Here is a 16794-nt window from a genome sequence, read left to right as displayed (position 1 = left end):
TACTCTTGCCTGCAGAATCCCATGGACAGAGGAGCCTGGTGGGCTACAGCCCAAGGAGTCACAGAATCAGATACAACTAGGTGACTAACACTTTCTTTCTTTGTTTCTTACACATGGTAGTGTATATATATATAGATCTTAATCTCCCAATTCATCTCACCCTCCACTGTCACACATCTATTCTCTATGTCTGTGTCTCTATTGCTATTACAAATATGTTCGTCTGTATCCTTTTTGTAGATTCCACATATATGTATTAATATACAACATTTGTTTTTCTCTTTCTGATTAAAATCAGTGATTAACTCTCTCACTTTTTCAGCTTCTAATATAAGACAGTCTGTGTCCCAGTTAATAGTAGAGGGAAAATATAAAAAGAGAAGAGAGGCCAAACAGTGGATTTAATACTTATTAGCCCTTTCTTCTACATAACAAAATTAATGGCTCCCACTTGCATTTCTCTTCAGTGAGTTCTAGATCAAAGCAGGGTCGAGGACTGTAAAACATGTGAAGGAATCTTAACATGATTTATTTATAAACATAAAGTAACCCTCCCACTCTCTTTATTATTCATACTAGATAAAAAATCTACTAGTTGTTTTCATTTCCTCCTATAGAAAGGAGTTAACCAAAGATACAGGCTCTAAGAATAACATCAAGATATGCCAATGTTTTGTTTAGTTGTTTAGTTTTTAGTTTTTTAAGTTTTTTAAGATTGGTAATGGGCTTCATTTGATTATATAAGAACATTTAAGTATTATTGTAATACATAATTTCTATGTTTTGAACCACTGTTGTTGTTTAGCCACTAAGTTATACCCAACTCTTCTGTGACCCCATAGAATGTAGCCCTGCCAGGCTCCTCTGTCCATGGGATTTCCCAGGTAAGAATACTGAAGTGGGTAGCATTTCCTCCTCCAGGGGATCTTCGCAGCCAGGGATGAAACCCTCATCTCCTGCATTGTCAGGTGGGTTCTTTACCACTAAGCCACCTGGGAAGCCCTCTTTGAACCATTATTCCACTTTAAATTTTTTTATGAAATGTTAACGATTTATTTGGTTTTAGAAACTGAGCTTCTAAAAAATAGGTTAAATTAATTAGCATAATAATGATGAAAAATAAGGTGATTAAAAAATACCTTCAGAAGTTTTTGTTTTATTGTTATTATCATTACTGTTTTGAAGTAGGAAAGTACACTGTATATATAGATAAAAGAGAGAGAAAAAAAGCATCAGACCCTCCAATTCCTAGACTCCAAGCTACTTTCAAAAAGTTTTCTTCCTATTTCTCCAATAAAACCATATTGTTCTACTTTCTTCACAATTTCTCACCTTGGCATTTTTACTCAGTTTCTCCTAGTTAAATACCCTCCCCCTTCTCTCTCACCAGAAATCTACAAATCTCCGAAGCCCAGCTCCAGTGGAGCTCTTTTTAGCCACCCAACAATTTCTCCCTCTCCTGGATCTGCATCCAAGGATCATATCAACTGTACATTGGTACAGCATACCATCCAACATCCATCTTGATTAGTTAGCTATACTTTTTTGTTCACTGGGAATTGCACCATATCAATTGTAACTTGCATAATTCTACTTCTGCTGAAAGTGAAAGTCACTCAGTTGTGTCCAACTCTTTACGACCCCATGGACTATACAGTCCATGGAATTCTCCAGGTTAGAATACTGGAGTGGGTAGTCTTTCGCTTCTCCAGGGGAGCTTCCCAACCCAGGGATCAAAACCAGGTCTCCCACATTGCAGGTAGATTCTTTACCAGCTGAGCCACAAAGGAAGCCCAAAAATACTGGAGTGGGTAGCCTATCCCTTCTCCAGCAGATCTTCCCAACCCAGGAATCAAACTGGGGTCTCCTGCATTGCAGGTGGATTCTTTACCAACTGAGCTATCAGGGAAGCCCCCAATATTAATTCAGCAAATATTCACTGAGCCTCTGCTCTAGAGACTAGGGATAAATGGTGCATTAAAATCAACTCAATTTTTACTCCCAAGGAGCTAACAAGCTTTCATTCATATATTTGACTATAATTTAATTTTAATGTTATATCTTAGTTATATTTCTACATGTTTAGATCTTATGCCTGTAACTACATTTCAAACATGTATAGAACAGTCTCAATCTTTGTATCTGACACAATGGTCAGCATACATCTCACAAAACACAGAATTAAAGAAAACTGGAAGAATCTTTGGAGATCCATTAAAAAAAAAGATTGAATTATAGAATAAGAAATTGACAAGGAGAAGACTGAACTGTCTAAAGCCTAAAGTCACATGGCAAGATCTTCTAAGTAGGTATTTACTGATTTGGTGAGCTTGAAGAAATCTCTTGTTCAAGATCTCATGAGAGTCTTTGCCAAACTAACTCCCTCACTTGCTAGTTTACATTTCTCACATCATCAGTAGTTTATTTGGTAACAGATTTCAGAGACATATTTTCTATGATTCTCCCTATTTTTACAGATGGGAAAATGAGTCAGGAGACAATTTGATAATTTGATTTCTTCAAGAACATGTCAGCTGAATATACCCATTTGATTTACTGGTGAAGATGGATTGATTTCTCCCTAAGATCAAGAGCAAGACAAGGATGTTTCCTCCCTCCACTGCTATTCAACATGGTGCTAAAAGTTCTAATCAGTGCAGTAAGGGAAGAAAAAGAAACAAAAGGCATAACCAATTAGAAGGGAAGAACTGAAAATATCTCTATTTAAAAATAACACGACTGTCTACATAGAAAATCCCAAGGAATTTACACAGAAACTCTTAAACTAATAAGTACATTCAGTAATGTCACAGAATAAAAGATCAACACACAACACTAAAAACAAACATGAAGAAACTGAAATCAAAAGGATAATGCCATTTATAATCATTCTAACGGAAACAAAATACTTAGGGATTATAGTTAAGAAGACATGTGCAGGATGTGTATAATGAAAATTTAAAATGCTGATAAAATAAATAAAAGATGATGTAAATAAATAGAATTGTCATGTTCAAGTTATATTCATGAATTAGAAGGCTAAATGAGTAAAGATGGCCATTCTCCTCAGTATAGCCTGTAGATTTAATGTAATACCCATCAGTATCCCAGCAGGATAATTGTAGACATGGTCAAGTTATTCTAAAATTTATATGGCAATTCACAGACTCTACCAGAGATAAGATAATCTTGAAAAAGAAGAATGAAGTGATTAAAATTACTCTCACCAATATAAAGTCTTACTTATAGCTGCAGTCTAGTGGTTTTCCCTACTTTCTTCAATTTCAGTCTGAATTTGGCAATAAGGAGTTCATGGTCTGAGCCACAGTCAGCTCCTGGTCTTGTTTTTGCTGACTGTATAGAGCTTCTCCATCTTTGGCTGCAAAGAATATAATCAATCTGATTTCACTGTTGACCATCTGGTGATGTCCATGTATAGAGTCTTCTCTTGTGTTGTTGGAAGAGGGTGTTTGTTATGACCAGTGCATTTTCTTGGCAAAACTCTATTAGTCTTTGCCCTGCTTCATTCCATATTCCAAGGCCAAATTTACCTGTTACTCAAGGTGTTTCTTGACTTCCTACTTTTGCATTCCAGTCCCCTATAATGAAAAGGACATCTTTTTTGGGTGTTAGTTCTAGAAGGTCTTGTAGGTCTGAGAACCATTCAACTTCAGCTTCTTCAGCATTACTGGTTGGGGCATAGACTTGGATTACTGTGATATTGAATGGTTTGCCTTGGAAACGAACAGAGATCATTCTGTCGTTTTTGAGATTGCATCCAAGTACTGCATTTCGGACTCTTTTGTCGACCATGATGGCTACTCCATTTCTTCTGAGGGATTCCTGCCTGCAGTAGTAGATATAATGGTCATCTGAGTTAAATTCACCCATTCCAGTTCATTTTAGTTCGCTGATTCCTAGAATGTCGACATTCACTCTTGCTATCTCTTGTTTGACCACTTCCAATTTGCCTTGATTCATGGACCTGACATTCCAGGTTCCTATGCAATATTGCTCTTTTTTTATTTTTAATTTTTTTTTTTTGCCATGCTTCTCTTTTTATTTATTTTTTTGTTTTCTTTTTTTTAATTTTATTTTATTTTTAAACTTTACAATATTGTATTAGTTTTGCCAAATATCGAAATGAATCCGCCACAGGTATACCTGTGTTCCCCATCCTGAACCCTCCTCCCTCCTCCCTCCCCATACCCTCCCTCTGGGTCGTCCCAGTGCACCAGCCCCAAGCATCCAGTATCGTGCATTGAACCTGGACTGGCGATTCGTTTCATACATGATATTATACATGTTTCAATGCCATTCTCCCAAATCTCCCCCCCCCCACCCCCACAGAGTCCATAAGACTGATCTATACATCAGTGTCTCTTTTGCTATCTTGTACACTGCAATATTGCTCTTTACAGCATTGGACCTTGCTTCTATCACCAGTCACATCCACAGCTGGGTATTCTTTTTGCTTTGGCTCCATCCCTTCATTCTTTCTGGAGTTAGTTCTCCACTGATCTCCAGTAGCATATTGGGCACCTACTGACCTGGGGAGTTTCTCTTTCAGTATCCTATCATTTTGCCTTTTCATACTGTTCATGGGGTTCTCAAGGCAAGAATACTGAAGTGGTTTGCCATTCCCCTCTCCAGTGGTGTTCATGGGGTTCTCTAGGCAAGAATACTGAAGTGGCTTGCCATTCCCTTCTCCAGTAGACCACATTCTGTCAGATCTCTCCACCCTCTTGGGTTGCCCCATGGACACAGCTTAGTTTCATTGAGTTAGACAAAGTTGTGGTCCTAGTGTGATTAGATTGACTAGTTTTCTGTGAGTATGGTTTCAGTATGTTTGCCCTCTGATGCCCTCTTGCAACACCTACCATCTTACTTGAGTTTCTCTTACCTTGGGCATGGGGTATCTCTTCACGGCTGCTCCAGCAAAGCGCAGCCATTGCTCCTTACCTTGGAGAAAGGGTATCTCCTACAGTGGAAGAGAGAAATACATTTAAGGGCCTAGATCTGATAGATAGAGTGCCTGATGAACTATGGAATGAGGTTCATGACATTGTACAGGAGACAGGGATCAAGACCATCCCCATGGAAAAGAAATGCAAAAAAGCAAAATGGCTGTCTGGAGAGGCCTTAAAAATAGCTGTGAAAAGAAGAGAAGTGAAAAGCAAAGGAGAAAAGGAAAGATATAAACATCTGAATGCAGAGTTCCAAAGAATAGCAAGAAGAGATAAGAAAGCCTTCTTCAGCGATCAATGCAAAGAAATAGAAGAAAACAACAGAATGGGAAAGACTAGAGATCTCTTCAAGAAAATCAGAGATACCAAAGGAACATTTCATGCAAAGATGGGCTCGATAAAAGACAGAAATGGTATGGACCTAACAGAAGCAGAAGATATTAAGAACAGATGGCAAGAATACACAGAACAATTGTACAAAAAAGATCTTCACGACCCAGATAATCACAATGGTGTGATCACTGACCTAGAGCCAGACATCCTGGAATGTGAAGTCAAGTGGGCCTTAGGAAGCATCACTATGAACAAAGCTAGTGGAGGTGATGGAATTCCAGTGGAGCTATTTCAAATCCTGAAAGATGATGCTGTGAAAGTGCTGCACTCAATATGCCAGCAAATTTGGAAAACTCAGCAGTGGCCACAGGACTGGAAAAGGTCAGTTTGCATTCCAATCCCAAAGAAAGGCAATGCCAAAGAATGCTCAAACTACTGCACAATTGCACTCATCTCACACGCTAGTAAAGTAATGCTCAAAATTCTCCAAGCCAGGCTTCAGCAACACGTGAACTGTGAACTTCCTGATGTTCAAGCTGGTTTTAGAAAAGGCAGAGGAACCAGAGATCAAATTGCCAGCATCCGCTGGATCATGGAAAAAGCAAGAGAGTTCCAGAAAAACATCTATTTCTGCTTTATTGACTATGCCAAAGCCTTTGACTGTGTAGATCACAATAAACTGTGGAAATTCTGAAAGAGATGGGAATACCAGACCACCTGATCTGCTTCTTGAAAAATTTGTATGCAGTTCAGGAAGCAACAGTTAGAACTGGACATGGAACAACAGACTGGTTCCAAATAGGAAAAGGAGTACATCAAGGCTGTATATTGTTACCCTGTTTATTTAACTTCTATGCAGAGTACATCATGAGAAACACTGGACTGGAAGAAGCACAAGCTGGTTTCAAGATTGCCGGGAGAAATATCAATAAGCTCAGATATGCAGATGACACCACCCTTATAGCAGAAAGTGAAGAGGAACTAAAAAGCCTCTTGATGAAAGTAAAAGTGGAGAGTGAAAAAGTTGGCTTAAAGCTCAACATTCAGAAAACAAAGATCATGGCATCTGGTCCCATCACTTCATGGGAAATAGATGGAGAAACAGTGGAAACAGTGTCAGACTTTATTTTTCTGGGCTCCAAAATCACTGCAGATGGTGACTGCAGCCATGAAATTAAAAGACATTTACTCCTTGGAAGGAAAGTTATGACCAACCTAGATAGCATATTCAAAAGCAGAGACATTACTTTGCCAACAAAGGTTCGTCTAGTCAAGGCAATGGTTTTTCCTGTGGTCGTGTATGGATGTGAGAGTTGGACTGTGAAGAAGGCTGAGCACCAAAGAATTGATGCTTTTGAACTGTGGTGCTGGAAAAGACTCTTGAGAGTCTCTTGGACTGCAAGGAGATCCAACCAGTCCATTCTGAAGGAGATCAGCCCTGGGATTTCTTTGGAAGGAATGATGCTAAAGCTGAAACTCCAGTACTTTGGCCACCTCATGCGAAGAGTTGACTCATTGGAAAAGACTCTGATGTTGGGAGGGATTGGGGGCAGGAGGAGAAGGGGATGACAGAGGATGAGATGGCTGGATGGCATCACTGACTCGATGGACATGAGTCTGAGTGAATTCCAGGAGTTGGTGATGGACAGGGAGGCCTGGCGTCCTGTGATTCATGGGGTCACAAAGAGTCGGACACGACTGAGCGACTGATCTGATCTGATAGCTGCAGTATTCATGACAGTGCAGGATTGGAGAAATGGATATATGAATCAGTGACATAAAAATATGCAAATATGTGTAACTTAATTTTGATAAAAGTGCAGAAGCATTTCAGTGGAGTAAGAACTGTTTTCTCAACAAATGGTGCTGCAGCAATTAAACACCCACAAGAAAAAAAAAATGAAGCCTGATTTACTCCTTACACTTGATACAAAAATTAACTCAAATTTGGTTTAACTGGGTGAATTTAAATGTAAGATATAAAATTATAAAATTCTTAGGAAAAATATAGGATAAAATCTTAAGGATCTAGAGCAAGACAAAGAGGTGTTAGGCATGATGCCAATAGCACAATCGATAAAAGGGAAACAGTAAGTAAGACTTTTTTTCTAAATTTAAAACATCTCAGCAAAAGACTATTTTAAGTAGATGAAATGATAAACTACAGACTGAAAGAAATTATTTGTAAGCCAGATAGACAACACAGAACTAATGTGAAGAGTTTAGAAAGTCTTCCCAAAACTCAACAATAACCAACACACAGTTAAAATAGGGAAAGAGGCAAAAGAGATAAAGAGACAAATTCCTCCAGAAAGATATGCATATGGTACATAACCACATTAAAAGATGTTGAGCATCTTTAGCTATCAAGGAAATACAAACTAAAACTACAATAAGATATCATTACATAGATGTCAGAATGGATAACATTTAAAAATAGTGATAATATCAAATGCTGGTAATAATGTGGAAGAACTGGATCACTCACACACTGCAAGTTAGAATGTAAAGCAGTACAGTCACTCTGGAAAAAGTTTAGCAATTAGCATGTGGTGCGGCAACTGCACTCCTGAGTCTTTATCCCAGAGGAATGAAAACATGTTTGCATAAAAATCGGGACACGTTCATAGCAGCTTTATTCATAACAATGCAAAACTGAAATGAATCCAGATGTTCTTCAACAGATGAATGGTTTAGCAAATGCTATTCTATCCATTCCATGGAATACTACTCAGAAATAAAAGAGAATGAACTATTGATGCAAGATGTCACTGGAGTGAATCTCTAGGGAATTATGCCAAGTGTAAAAGCTAAGCTAAGCTAAGTCACTTCAGTCGTGTCCGACTCTGTGCGATCCCACAGACAGCAGCCCACCAGGCTACCCCGTCCCTGGGATTCTCCAGGCAAGAACACTGGAGTGGGTTGCCATTTCTTTCTCCAATGCATGAAAGTGAAAAGTGAAAGTGAAATTGCTCAGTCATGTCCGACTCTTAGTGACCCCATGGACTGCAGCCTACCAGGCTCCTCCGCCCATGGGATTTTCCAGGCAAGAGTACTGGAGTGGGGTGCCATTGCCTTCTCTGGCCAAGTGTAAAAAGCCATACCTAAAATGTTGCAAGCTGTATGACTCCATTTTGTATAACATTTAAGAAATCACAGAACTTGAGCTTGAAGAACAGCTTAGTGATGGGGGAGGGGCCGAGGAAGGTAGGTTTGTTAATAAAAGGGCAATGAAGAGTTCCTCATGGCAGTGGAATTGTTCTTTATCTTGACTGTGGTAATCAACATATTGAACCTACACATGTGGTAAAATTGTATACAACTAAATGAAGTGAAGTGAAGTGAAAGTTGCTCAGTCGTGTCCGACCATTTGTGACCCCATGGACTATACTGTCCATGGAATTCTCCAGGCCAGAATACTGGGGTGGGTAGCCTTTCCCTTCTCCGGGGGATCTTCCCAACCCAGGGTTCAAACCCAGGTCTCCTGCATTGCAGGTGGATTCTGTACCAGCTGAGCCACAAGGGAATCACACCACAAATGAGAACAAGTAAAACTGGGTAGGTGAATAAATTCTAGGTCAATATTCTGGTGATGAAAATGTGCCATTTTGGGGGGTAAAATTTTAATACAAGTGGAGACTAGGGAAAGTGCACACAGGATTTGTGGTTCAGTCAGTAGTCTTAAACAGCTCTTCTGATTTCATGTTATATCCTCTGCATCTCAATAATTTAATCATTTCTTGATGATTCAAAAGACTTTCAGATCTTATACTGTGCCTGGCTCATCAATAATCACATTAGTCATCACGAATAACATTATAGATATGAGACTTGATTTGGATTTGTGGTGACCCTTTTTTGATGTCAATGTTCCTTCTTAAAAAATTTTTTTTCAATGCTCCTTTTCTCAATAAAGCAAAGACATTAAAAAAAAAAAAAGATTTGTTTGAGGTTCCTGCCAGTTTGAATAAATAGAATTTTATTAACCACAAACCTTTAAATATTAATGTATGTGAACAATTTTCAAAAGTTTTTTTTTTTTTTCAAGTTTTGTAATGAAAAGGAAACAATGTTATACTTGACCAAGTATGCATGAAGGGATGTAGATTGATCAGGTATGTATGTCATGGACTTTTGGTTTGATGCAAAAAATGTTTTTATTCTTGTTAATTCTTGTACTGGAACCTTTGGGTCAAAGGTTCTAATTTAATGAAAATGCATGATAGTGAATCTTCTTTGGGTACTATGCATTCTAATAGATGGCAGTGAACTTTTCACAGTATTAGTAGCTATATGAATGTAATTTTGTATGAATTTCAGGTAAAATAGTTACTAAGAAATATCTAAATTTCATCCTGAGCCAGATGACTGGATTTGATTTTACCCCTGGTTGCTTTAGCCAGTTGAGATCTCATATTTGGGGAGAAATAAAACTTGAATTATCTCACTAAAAAGAATATGATTACTAGCAATAACAATCTGAGTTATTTCATATTTGAATTGACTTCATGTGTTTTTACAGCTGACATTCTAAAGATCAGTAACAATTTTTAAAACCTTGAAATAGTTTCAGTTCAGTTGTTCAGTCATGTCCGACTCTTTGCAACCCCATGGACTATAGCATGCCAGGCTTCCCTGTCTATCACAAACTCCCGGAGATTGCTCAAACTCATGTCCATCCAGTTGGTGATGCCATCCAAACATCTCATCCTCTGTCATCCCCTTTTCCTCCTGCCTTCAATCTTTCCAGCATCAGGGTCTTTTCCAATGAGTTAGTTCTTCACATCAGGTGGCCAAAGTATTGGAGTTTCAGCTTCAGCATCAGTCCTTCCAATGAATGTTCAGGACTGATTTCCTTTAGGATGGACTGGTTTGATCTCCTTGAAGTCCAAGGGACTCTCAAGAGTATTCTCCAACACTACAGTTAAAAAGCATCAATTCTTTGTCCCTCAGCTTTTTTTATAGTCCAACTCTCACACCCATATATGACTACTGGAAAAACCATAGCTTTGACTAGACGGACCTTTGTTGGCAAAGTAATGTCTCTGTTTTTTAATATGCTGTCTAGGTTTGTCATAGCTTTTCTTCCAAGGGGCAAGTGTGTTTTAATTTCATGGCTGCAGCTGCCATATGCAATGATTTTAGAGCCTAAGAAAAGAAAGTCTGTCACTGTTTCCATTGTTTCTCCAACTATTTTCCATGAAGTGATGGATCTGCATGCTATGGTCTTAGTTTTTTGAATGTTGAAATACTTTAGTAAAGTTTATACATTAGTCCAAAGATAAAATTAACATGCTCTGCCCTTAATGGAAAATTTCTGTAGAATTACAGCTGAGGAGTGAGGTAATGAGCTAGAAAATGCAGGTTGAAGTATCAGAACCAAATTTCTATCAAATTGAAGTCAGTGTAACTATACTTTTATTTATTGACACCCAGCTCCTTCCAAAAGCATTTGAAGTTGGTCCAAGTAAATAACATCTTCACCTTCTAAGAGGCATCCTCTTGAACTCAATAAATCTGAGAAGAGTAATAAATTTAGAAGAAAAATACATTCCAGGCCTGAGTTCACCAAATTAAAGTAGTTTTGCCTGGCAAGAATGCATCTGCTTTTGAAAGCAAACAATTTAAAATTTGATTAAAAAAAAAAAAGATTCAGTAGTACCATCACCATGAAATGGAAACACAGATTTTGAATCTCAGATGATCTTTCTTCCATAAATGCCAAAGTTTCTCTTCATTTCAGTCACATCATCTTTAGCGGATTGCATTTCTTGTGGAAAGAAGCCCAAGTTTACACTCCGTAGCCATGAACATGGCCACATTCATTTTGCAAAAATGAGCTGGCTGTGCCAGGAAACAAGCCCCATAAAAATAAGACAATGAGCTGGCCTTCCACCACAGTGCTCTGCCATGAAGAAGAGAGGAAAATGCTCTCCCAGCATTTCCTCTATATTTAAGTTGCATATTCCTTTGAGAAGCCAATGAAAGCTATGGACATATCCCCAGGAGAGGAATAAAGGCAGACACATCCATCCAAATACAATTCTTAATGATTTGAAGGCGGTCATGAAACCCTTACATCTCCTTCTGTGGTCACCTGCTGTGCTCACCAGCTCTTCCCCTTTCTTCTTTTTCTCTTTAGAGCCCTTAACACTCCCCTGCCACATTTAGCTTTGTCCTAACAGTTGTCTTTGATGTTTTGCTTAGTTCTATCAGTGCGATAGCAGGCCAACTTTAGTATACAAATTGCATTTGGTGTGTGTGTGGGGAGGGGGCAACATTTATCATATGGCAAGCGCTGTATTGTGGGCTTCCCAGGTGGCTCAGTGGTAAAGAATCCGCCTGTTAGTGCAGAAGATGCAGGAAACTTGGGTTCAATCCTTGGGTCAGAAAATCCCCTGAAGGAGGACATGGCAACCCTCTCCATTAATCTTGCCTGGGAAGTCCCAGGGACAGAGGAGCCTGTTGGGCTAAAACCAAAGGGGCCACAAAGAGTCAGACATGACTGAGCAACAGAGCACAGAGCATGCAAAGCCCCGTATTAAATTCTCAAAAGAATCACACAAAATACGAATTGTAGTTTTCTATATTTGACTGCCTAGATAACTATAGAGAGGTATAGTAACATCTCCAAATCACATGTCTGGATTGGAACACATGTCTATTTGATTCTCAACTTTCCCTCTTAAATTTGTTTTCTGAGCACATGAATCTATATTGTGGTGCTCAGGAGGTACTCTAGTCTTCTGGGAAATAACGTCTTTCTACTTTTTCTACTACTACTACTACTACTACGTCGCCTCAGTCGTGTCTGACTCTGTGCGACCCCATAGACGGCAGCCAACCAGGCTCCGCCATCCCTGGGATTCTCCAGGCAAGAACACTGGAGTGGGTTGCCATTTCCTTCTCCAAGGCATGAAAGGGAAAAGTGAAAGTGAAGTCGCTCAGTGGTGTCCGACTCTTCGCGACCCCATGGACTGCGGCCTACCAGGTTCCTCTGTCCATGGGATTTTCCAGGCAAGAGTACTGGAGTGGGGTGCCGTTGCCTTCTCTGCTACTTTTTCTACTTAGATCTTTCCAGAAATTAACCCTGCTGTCTGCTGCCAGGTACCCCAGAAGAAGACTGACTCCCCTTCCCCCCACCACCCGCCCCTGTCAAGACGACCACTTTATGCACATCTGTGGAAACCCAGGGTCTTATGGACCTCCCTGACAGGCCAGTTCTGTACTAGCTCCTTGTAAATGAATCAAAACTCATCTTTAGGGGTTAACATAAAGATCAAATATCCCCACTTTTCTTAGATTTACAAATTCAATCCTACGAGTTTTTTTAGTAAATATTCAGTTCAGTTGCTCAGTCATGTCCAACTCTTTGTGACCCCATGAATTGCAGCATGCCAGGCCTCCCTGTCCATCACCTACTCCTGGAGTTCACTCAAACTCACGTCCATTGAGTCAGTGATGCCATCCAGCCATCTCATCCTTTGTTGTCCCCTTCTCGTCCTGCCCCCAATCCCTCCCAGCATATTAGCTAAGCAAATATTTTCAGATGCCATTGCTTTTCAAGCAACTTTCTTGACACTACTATTTGTTATATTATTTTTTAAAAAGCTATCTTATAATTGTTACTGAAGCATTAGCAAGCCCTCTTCTGAAGACCCAGATTGAAGACTGGGTTCTTGATTATTTCTTGTTTCATGTAGTTTCCTCATAGTATCCCGTTCATTTGTCTTTTAAAATTTGCTTGCTTATTCTGTTCATTCTTATTCCTTAAGCAAGAATATCTGATCTATCATTTATTAATATCCCAAGTTCAATTTTTAAAAATTAACATCTAGTCCCGTAGTGCATGCTTTTGTTCACTAGCAACTAACATAACTGTTCATGCTCTGATCACATAGTAAACATACACCATCTACAACGGAATTCTTCTGTATTCCCTGTAGCACCTAGTAGAGGGCTGAGCATGTAGCAAGGTTCTGGAACTGAGTTGAAATGAATGCATGCTTTATCACATATCATGTACTATTCTGGAAATTTTAAAAGAAGGTATTATTTTAGGTGATGTCTCATTTTCCAAGTGAAATGCATTATAAAGTCACATATATAGTTACACATGAAAATATTTTTAAAGTAACTGAATGCAATGGAATCTCAAAGAACCAAAAAGATTAAATTACGTTTGTCAAAGAAGCAATCATCATAAATTGTTCCATTTAATCTGTTACCTCTTATTAAAGAATAGATCATACACACATGGTTGCTTAAGAATAAAAACAAACAAGCAATAAAAGACTATTGAAAAAGAAACATCTAACTAGATTAGGTGGTTTAACCACAAATGTCCCAGATATGAGAAAATCACCAAAAGCCTTAACAATATGGTGGGTTTTTTCAAAGTCACATGGCCATGATTCTTCTCATTGCATATAACAAATGTTTTATTGAATGTTACAGAGGTGACTATTCTACCTTTCTCCTTGTTTTGACGTCCTTTTCACCTCTACTTTACCTGGGGATACCTCTGCAATATGTTGCAGTATTTGAAAATCAATAACTGAAAAGACCAATGATTACTCAGTTGTGAAGTTTCCCCCCACCCCCTCTCGGTGCTCCTCTCTGGAAAGTAGCCAGCTCTGCTTGCAAATTACTGGATTGTGCTTGTGCTGACTATTGTGTTTCCAACATAATTATTTTTTTTGGAATTGATTTGAATCAGCACCATGAAATGTTAGCATTAAACTCTATAAACTTTTTGTGGAGCCTACATTCAACTTTAATGCACATAATAGAGGGAAGTTGGCACTGGAACTGAGGACAGTAGCAGAAATCAAAATTAGTGAGTTTAACAGGTGTTCTTTCAGTGAATACATGAAACTACAAGTTCCAAAGTCATGCTCCTGGTAGGTAAATTTTTGTTAATTTTAGCAAGGCTTCATCCTGCTTATTATACTATTCTCTAAATTATAAGTAATCCTATCATTGGAAATTTATGGAGTTTATTTGTTCCTGTGGTTTATTTTTAAGACCTCAGAACCAAAAGGAGAAAATAAGCGAAGAAAACAAAGGGCTAGAATCTGGAGGAAAGCACTTATAAGTAATGTTAGCTACATGATTTACCTTTGCAAGAATCATTTGACTCTTCCATTCATTAATTTTTCTCTGAAAGTCATCCTTGATGTTTTTCAATTTAGGATAATATAAAGTCATAACATGATATTGTCCTTCATTATCCATATGGTTAACCCTTTCAGTCAAAACTATCAAGATGATATAGACAAAATTTCTTCCATTAAAGCATTCTCATGTGAAAGTGAAAGTGAAGTCGCTCAGTCGTGTCCGACTCTTTGCGACCCCATGGACTGTAGCCCACCAGGCTCCTCCGTCCATGGGATTCTCCAGGCAAGACTACTGGAGTGGGTTGCCATTTCCTTCTCCAGGGGATCTTCCCAACCCAGGTATCGAACCCAGGTCTCCCACATTGCAGGCAGATGCTTTAACCTCTGAGCCACCAGGGAAGCCCTCTTCTCATGTGAAGGGAAGCCATTTTTTCCCAAATATGGGAACTGAGAGAGTCTGGTAGAGGTAAAACAGTATGGAATTATTCTTAAATATCTGACATGCTAAATTCAAGATTTAAATATTAGAGTCTTACTTTCTGCATTATACATACACCAAAGTTAAGGGAATCAAACAACTTTCATGACAGGCACAAGCAATTCAGCTTATTAATTTCTAATTCAGCTTATTAGATGGGAATAAAAAGATTAAAAACAATATCAAAATATCAAAACAGAAATGATAATAGTAATGGAAATTAAATTTACCAAGGGCTTAGGGAACCATGTCTTTCATTAAATACTTTATATGTATAAATAATTATGGACCTTCTAATGTAAGTACTATGTTTATTCTCAGTGTACTAATACAGATTAGTATTTAATCCTTAAATTAAATTGAAGGTGGGAGGAGAAGGGGATGACAGAGGATGAGATGGTTGGATGGCATCACCAGCTCAATGGACATGAGTTTGAATAAACTCGGGAGTTGGTGATGGACAGGGAGGCCTGGAGTGCTACAGTCCATAGGGTCACCAAGAGTAGGACATGACTGAGTGACTGAACTGAACTGAACTAAGGATTAAAGAACATTATCAAGAACATATAGCCTACAAGCAGCAAAGCAGGGATCTTGCTCTCAGAACCAACTAAGCTTGTAGTTCAAGTTTATTCTGTTTCCCAAACAATGAAAAAAATTAATGATTGATAACCTTATAGCTTTATATAATTTTCTCATTCAGCACCTTCTTTGTGCCTGTCACTCTGTCAACATTATGTTTATCTAAGTCTAAAGAAAGTAAAATTCCATTTCAAGAATCTGCCACTGAACAGAGCAGACTATAGCTATGCAAATATAATGGGAATTCAAAACATTATCAACAACAGTAAGAGGAGGGCAGTCCTAACAGGATTGGCAAGACTGCAGATTTCAAAACACGAGAATACAGAAAATAAAAGCAGTTACTATAACATGATACTCTTAATCTATTAAGGAATTTCATTTACAAAATGTATTTTTAACATATTATCAATTTTATTTATAATATGTATTTTCATAGAATGACTACACTAGAAGGTATAATGAAGTAATTAGGTCTTTGCAGAAGTAGGTGGAATCACTATAAAAATAACACTTACAGGAACAGACAGATGATACTGGGGATTTTTGTTTATCACATTTGTGTGCATGTTCTTTTTTGGCAACTAAACAATCCTAACTGGCATTGCCACCAAGAGACCACTTCCCCAGATGATAAAAAATTTTGGGGGAAAAAAAAATTCCCTCTTAATTTATGTGGTAATGCCATTTCTTGAAAATTCAGTACATATTTAATAATAAGCTACTCAAAAACCTTTTGGAGAAGGAAATGACAACCCACTCCAGTATTCTTACCTGGAGAATCCCATGGATGGAGGAGACTTGTGGGATACAGTCCATGGGGTCACAAAGAGTCGGACACAACTAAAGCCATTTAGCACAAAAACCTTTTCAGTCTATCTGTGAAATTGAACTGGGATCTCAACTCCAATAATTATATATAGTTTTTTAAATATGTGCTTATGCCGCTAGGGACATAGGAACTAATGTCCAACACAAGGAAGTTTGGGGGTTTTCCCACGCGGGGCATCATCTACCCTTCCTAGCATCCGCACACCAGGTATCAATGGTATAGTCAGTTCTGCTATAACATGATATACACACTCCTTTAAAAATACAAATTAAGAGCCACAGAGATTTTGATGGGGAAAAGGGGCTAAATTTTGTCATCAACATGTTTAAAACAAGATAGAAACATCATAAAAAAGGGTAGTACAATTTTCTATATGTGAGTGAAAGTTGCTCAGTCTTGTCCAACTCTTTGCAACCCCATGGACTATACAGTCCATCGAATTCTCCAGGCCAGAATACTGGAGTGGGTAGCCTTTCCCTTCTC

General features: G+C 38.4%; 1 long non-coding RNA gene across 3 annotated transcripts in view; it reads right to left on the bottom strand.

Annotated features, from left to right (window-relative positions):
* Window positions 1-1172: 1172 nt before the first annotated feature.
* The window catches only part of LOC129626762 (uncharacterized), a 37337-nt gene continuing 21715 nt past the window's right edge, over window positions 1173-16794 (bottom strand). For all 3 annotated transcript variants that reach the window (XR_008702190.1, XR_008702189.1, XR_008702188.1), the window contains exons 2-3: window positions 4904-4981; window positions 1173-3847 (exon numbers count right to left, since the gene is read on the bottom strand). This is a non-coding gene — a long non-coding RNA (uncharacterized LOC129626762). The remainder of the gene's footprint in view (window positions 3848-4903; window positions 4982-16794) is intronic.

Source organism: Bubalus kerabau, chromosome 14 (genome assembly GCF_029407905.1).
Source record: "Bubalus kerabau isolate K-KA32 ecotype Philippines breed swamp buffalo chromosome 14, PCC_UOA_SB_1v2, whole genome shotgun sequence".
NCBI classification, from domain to species: Eukaryota; Metazoa; Chordata; class Mammalia; order Artiodactyla; family Bovidae; genus Bubalus; species Bubalus kerabau.
Note: the sequence above shows the minus strand (reverse complement) of the source record. Positions and strands in the feature narration are given on the sequence as shown.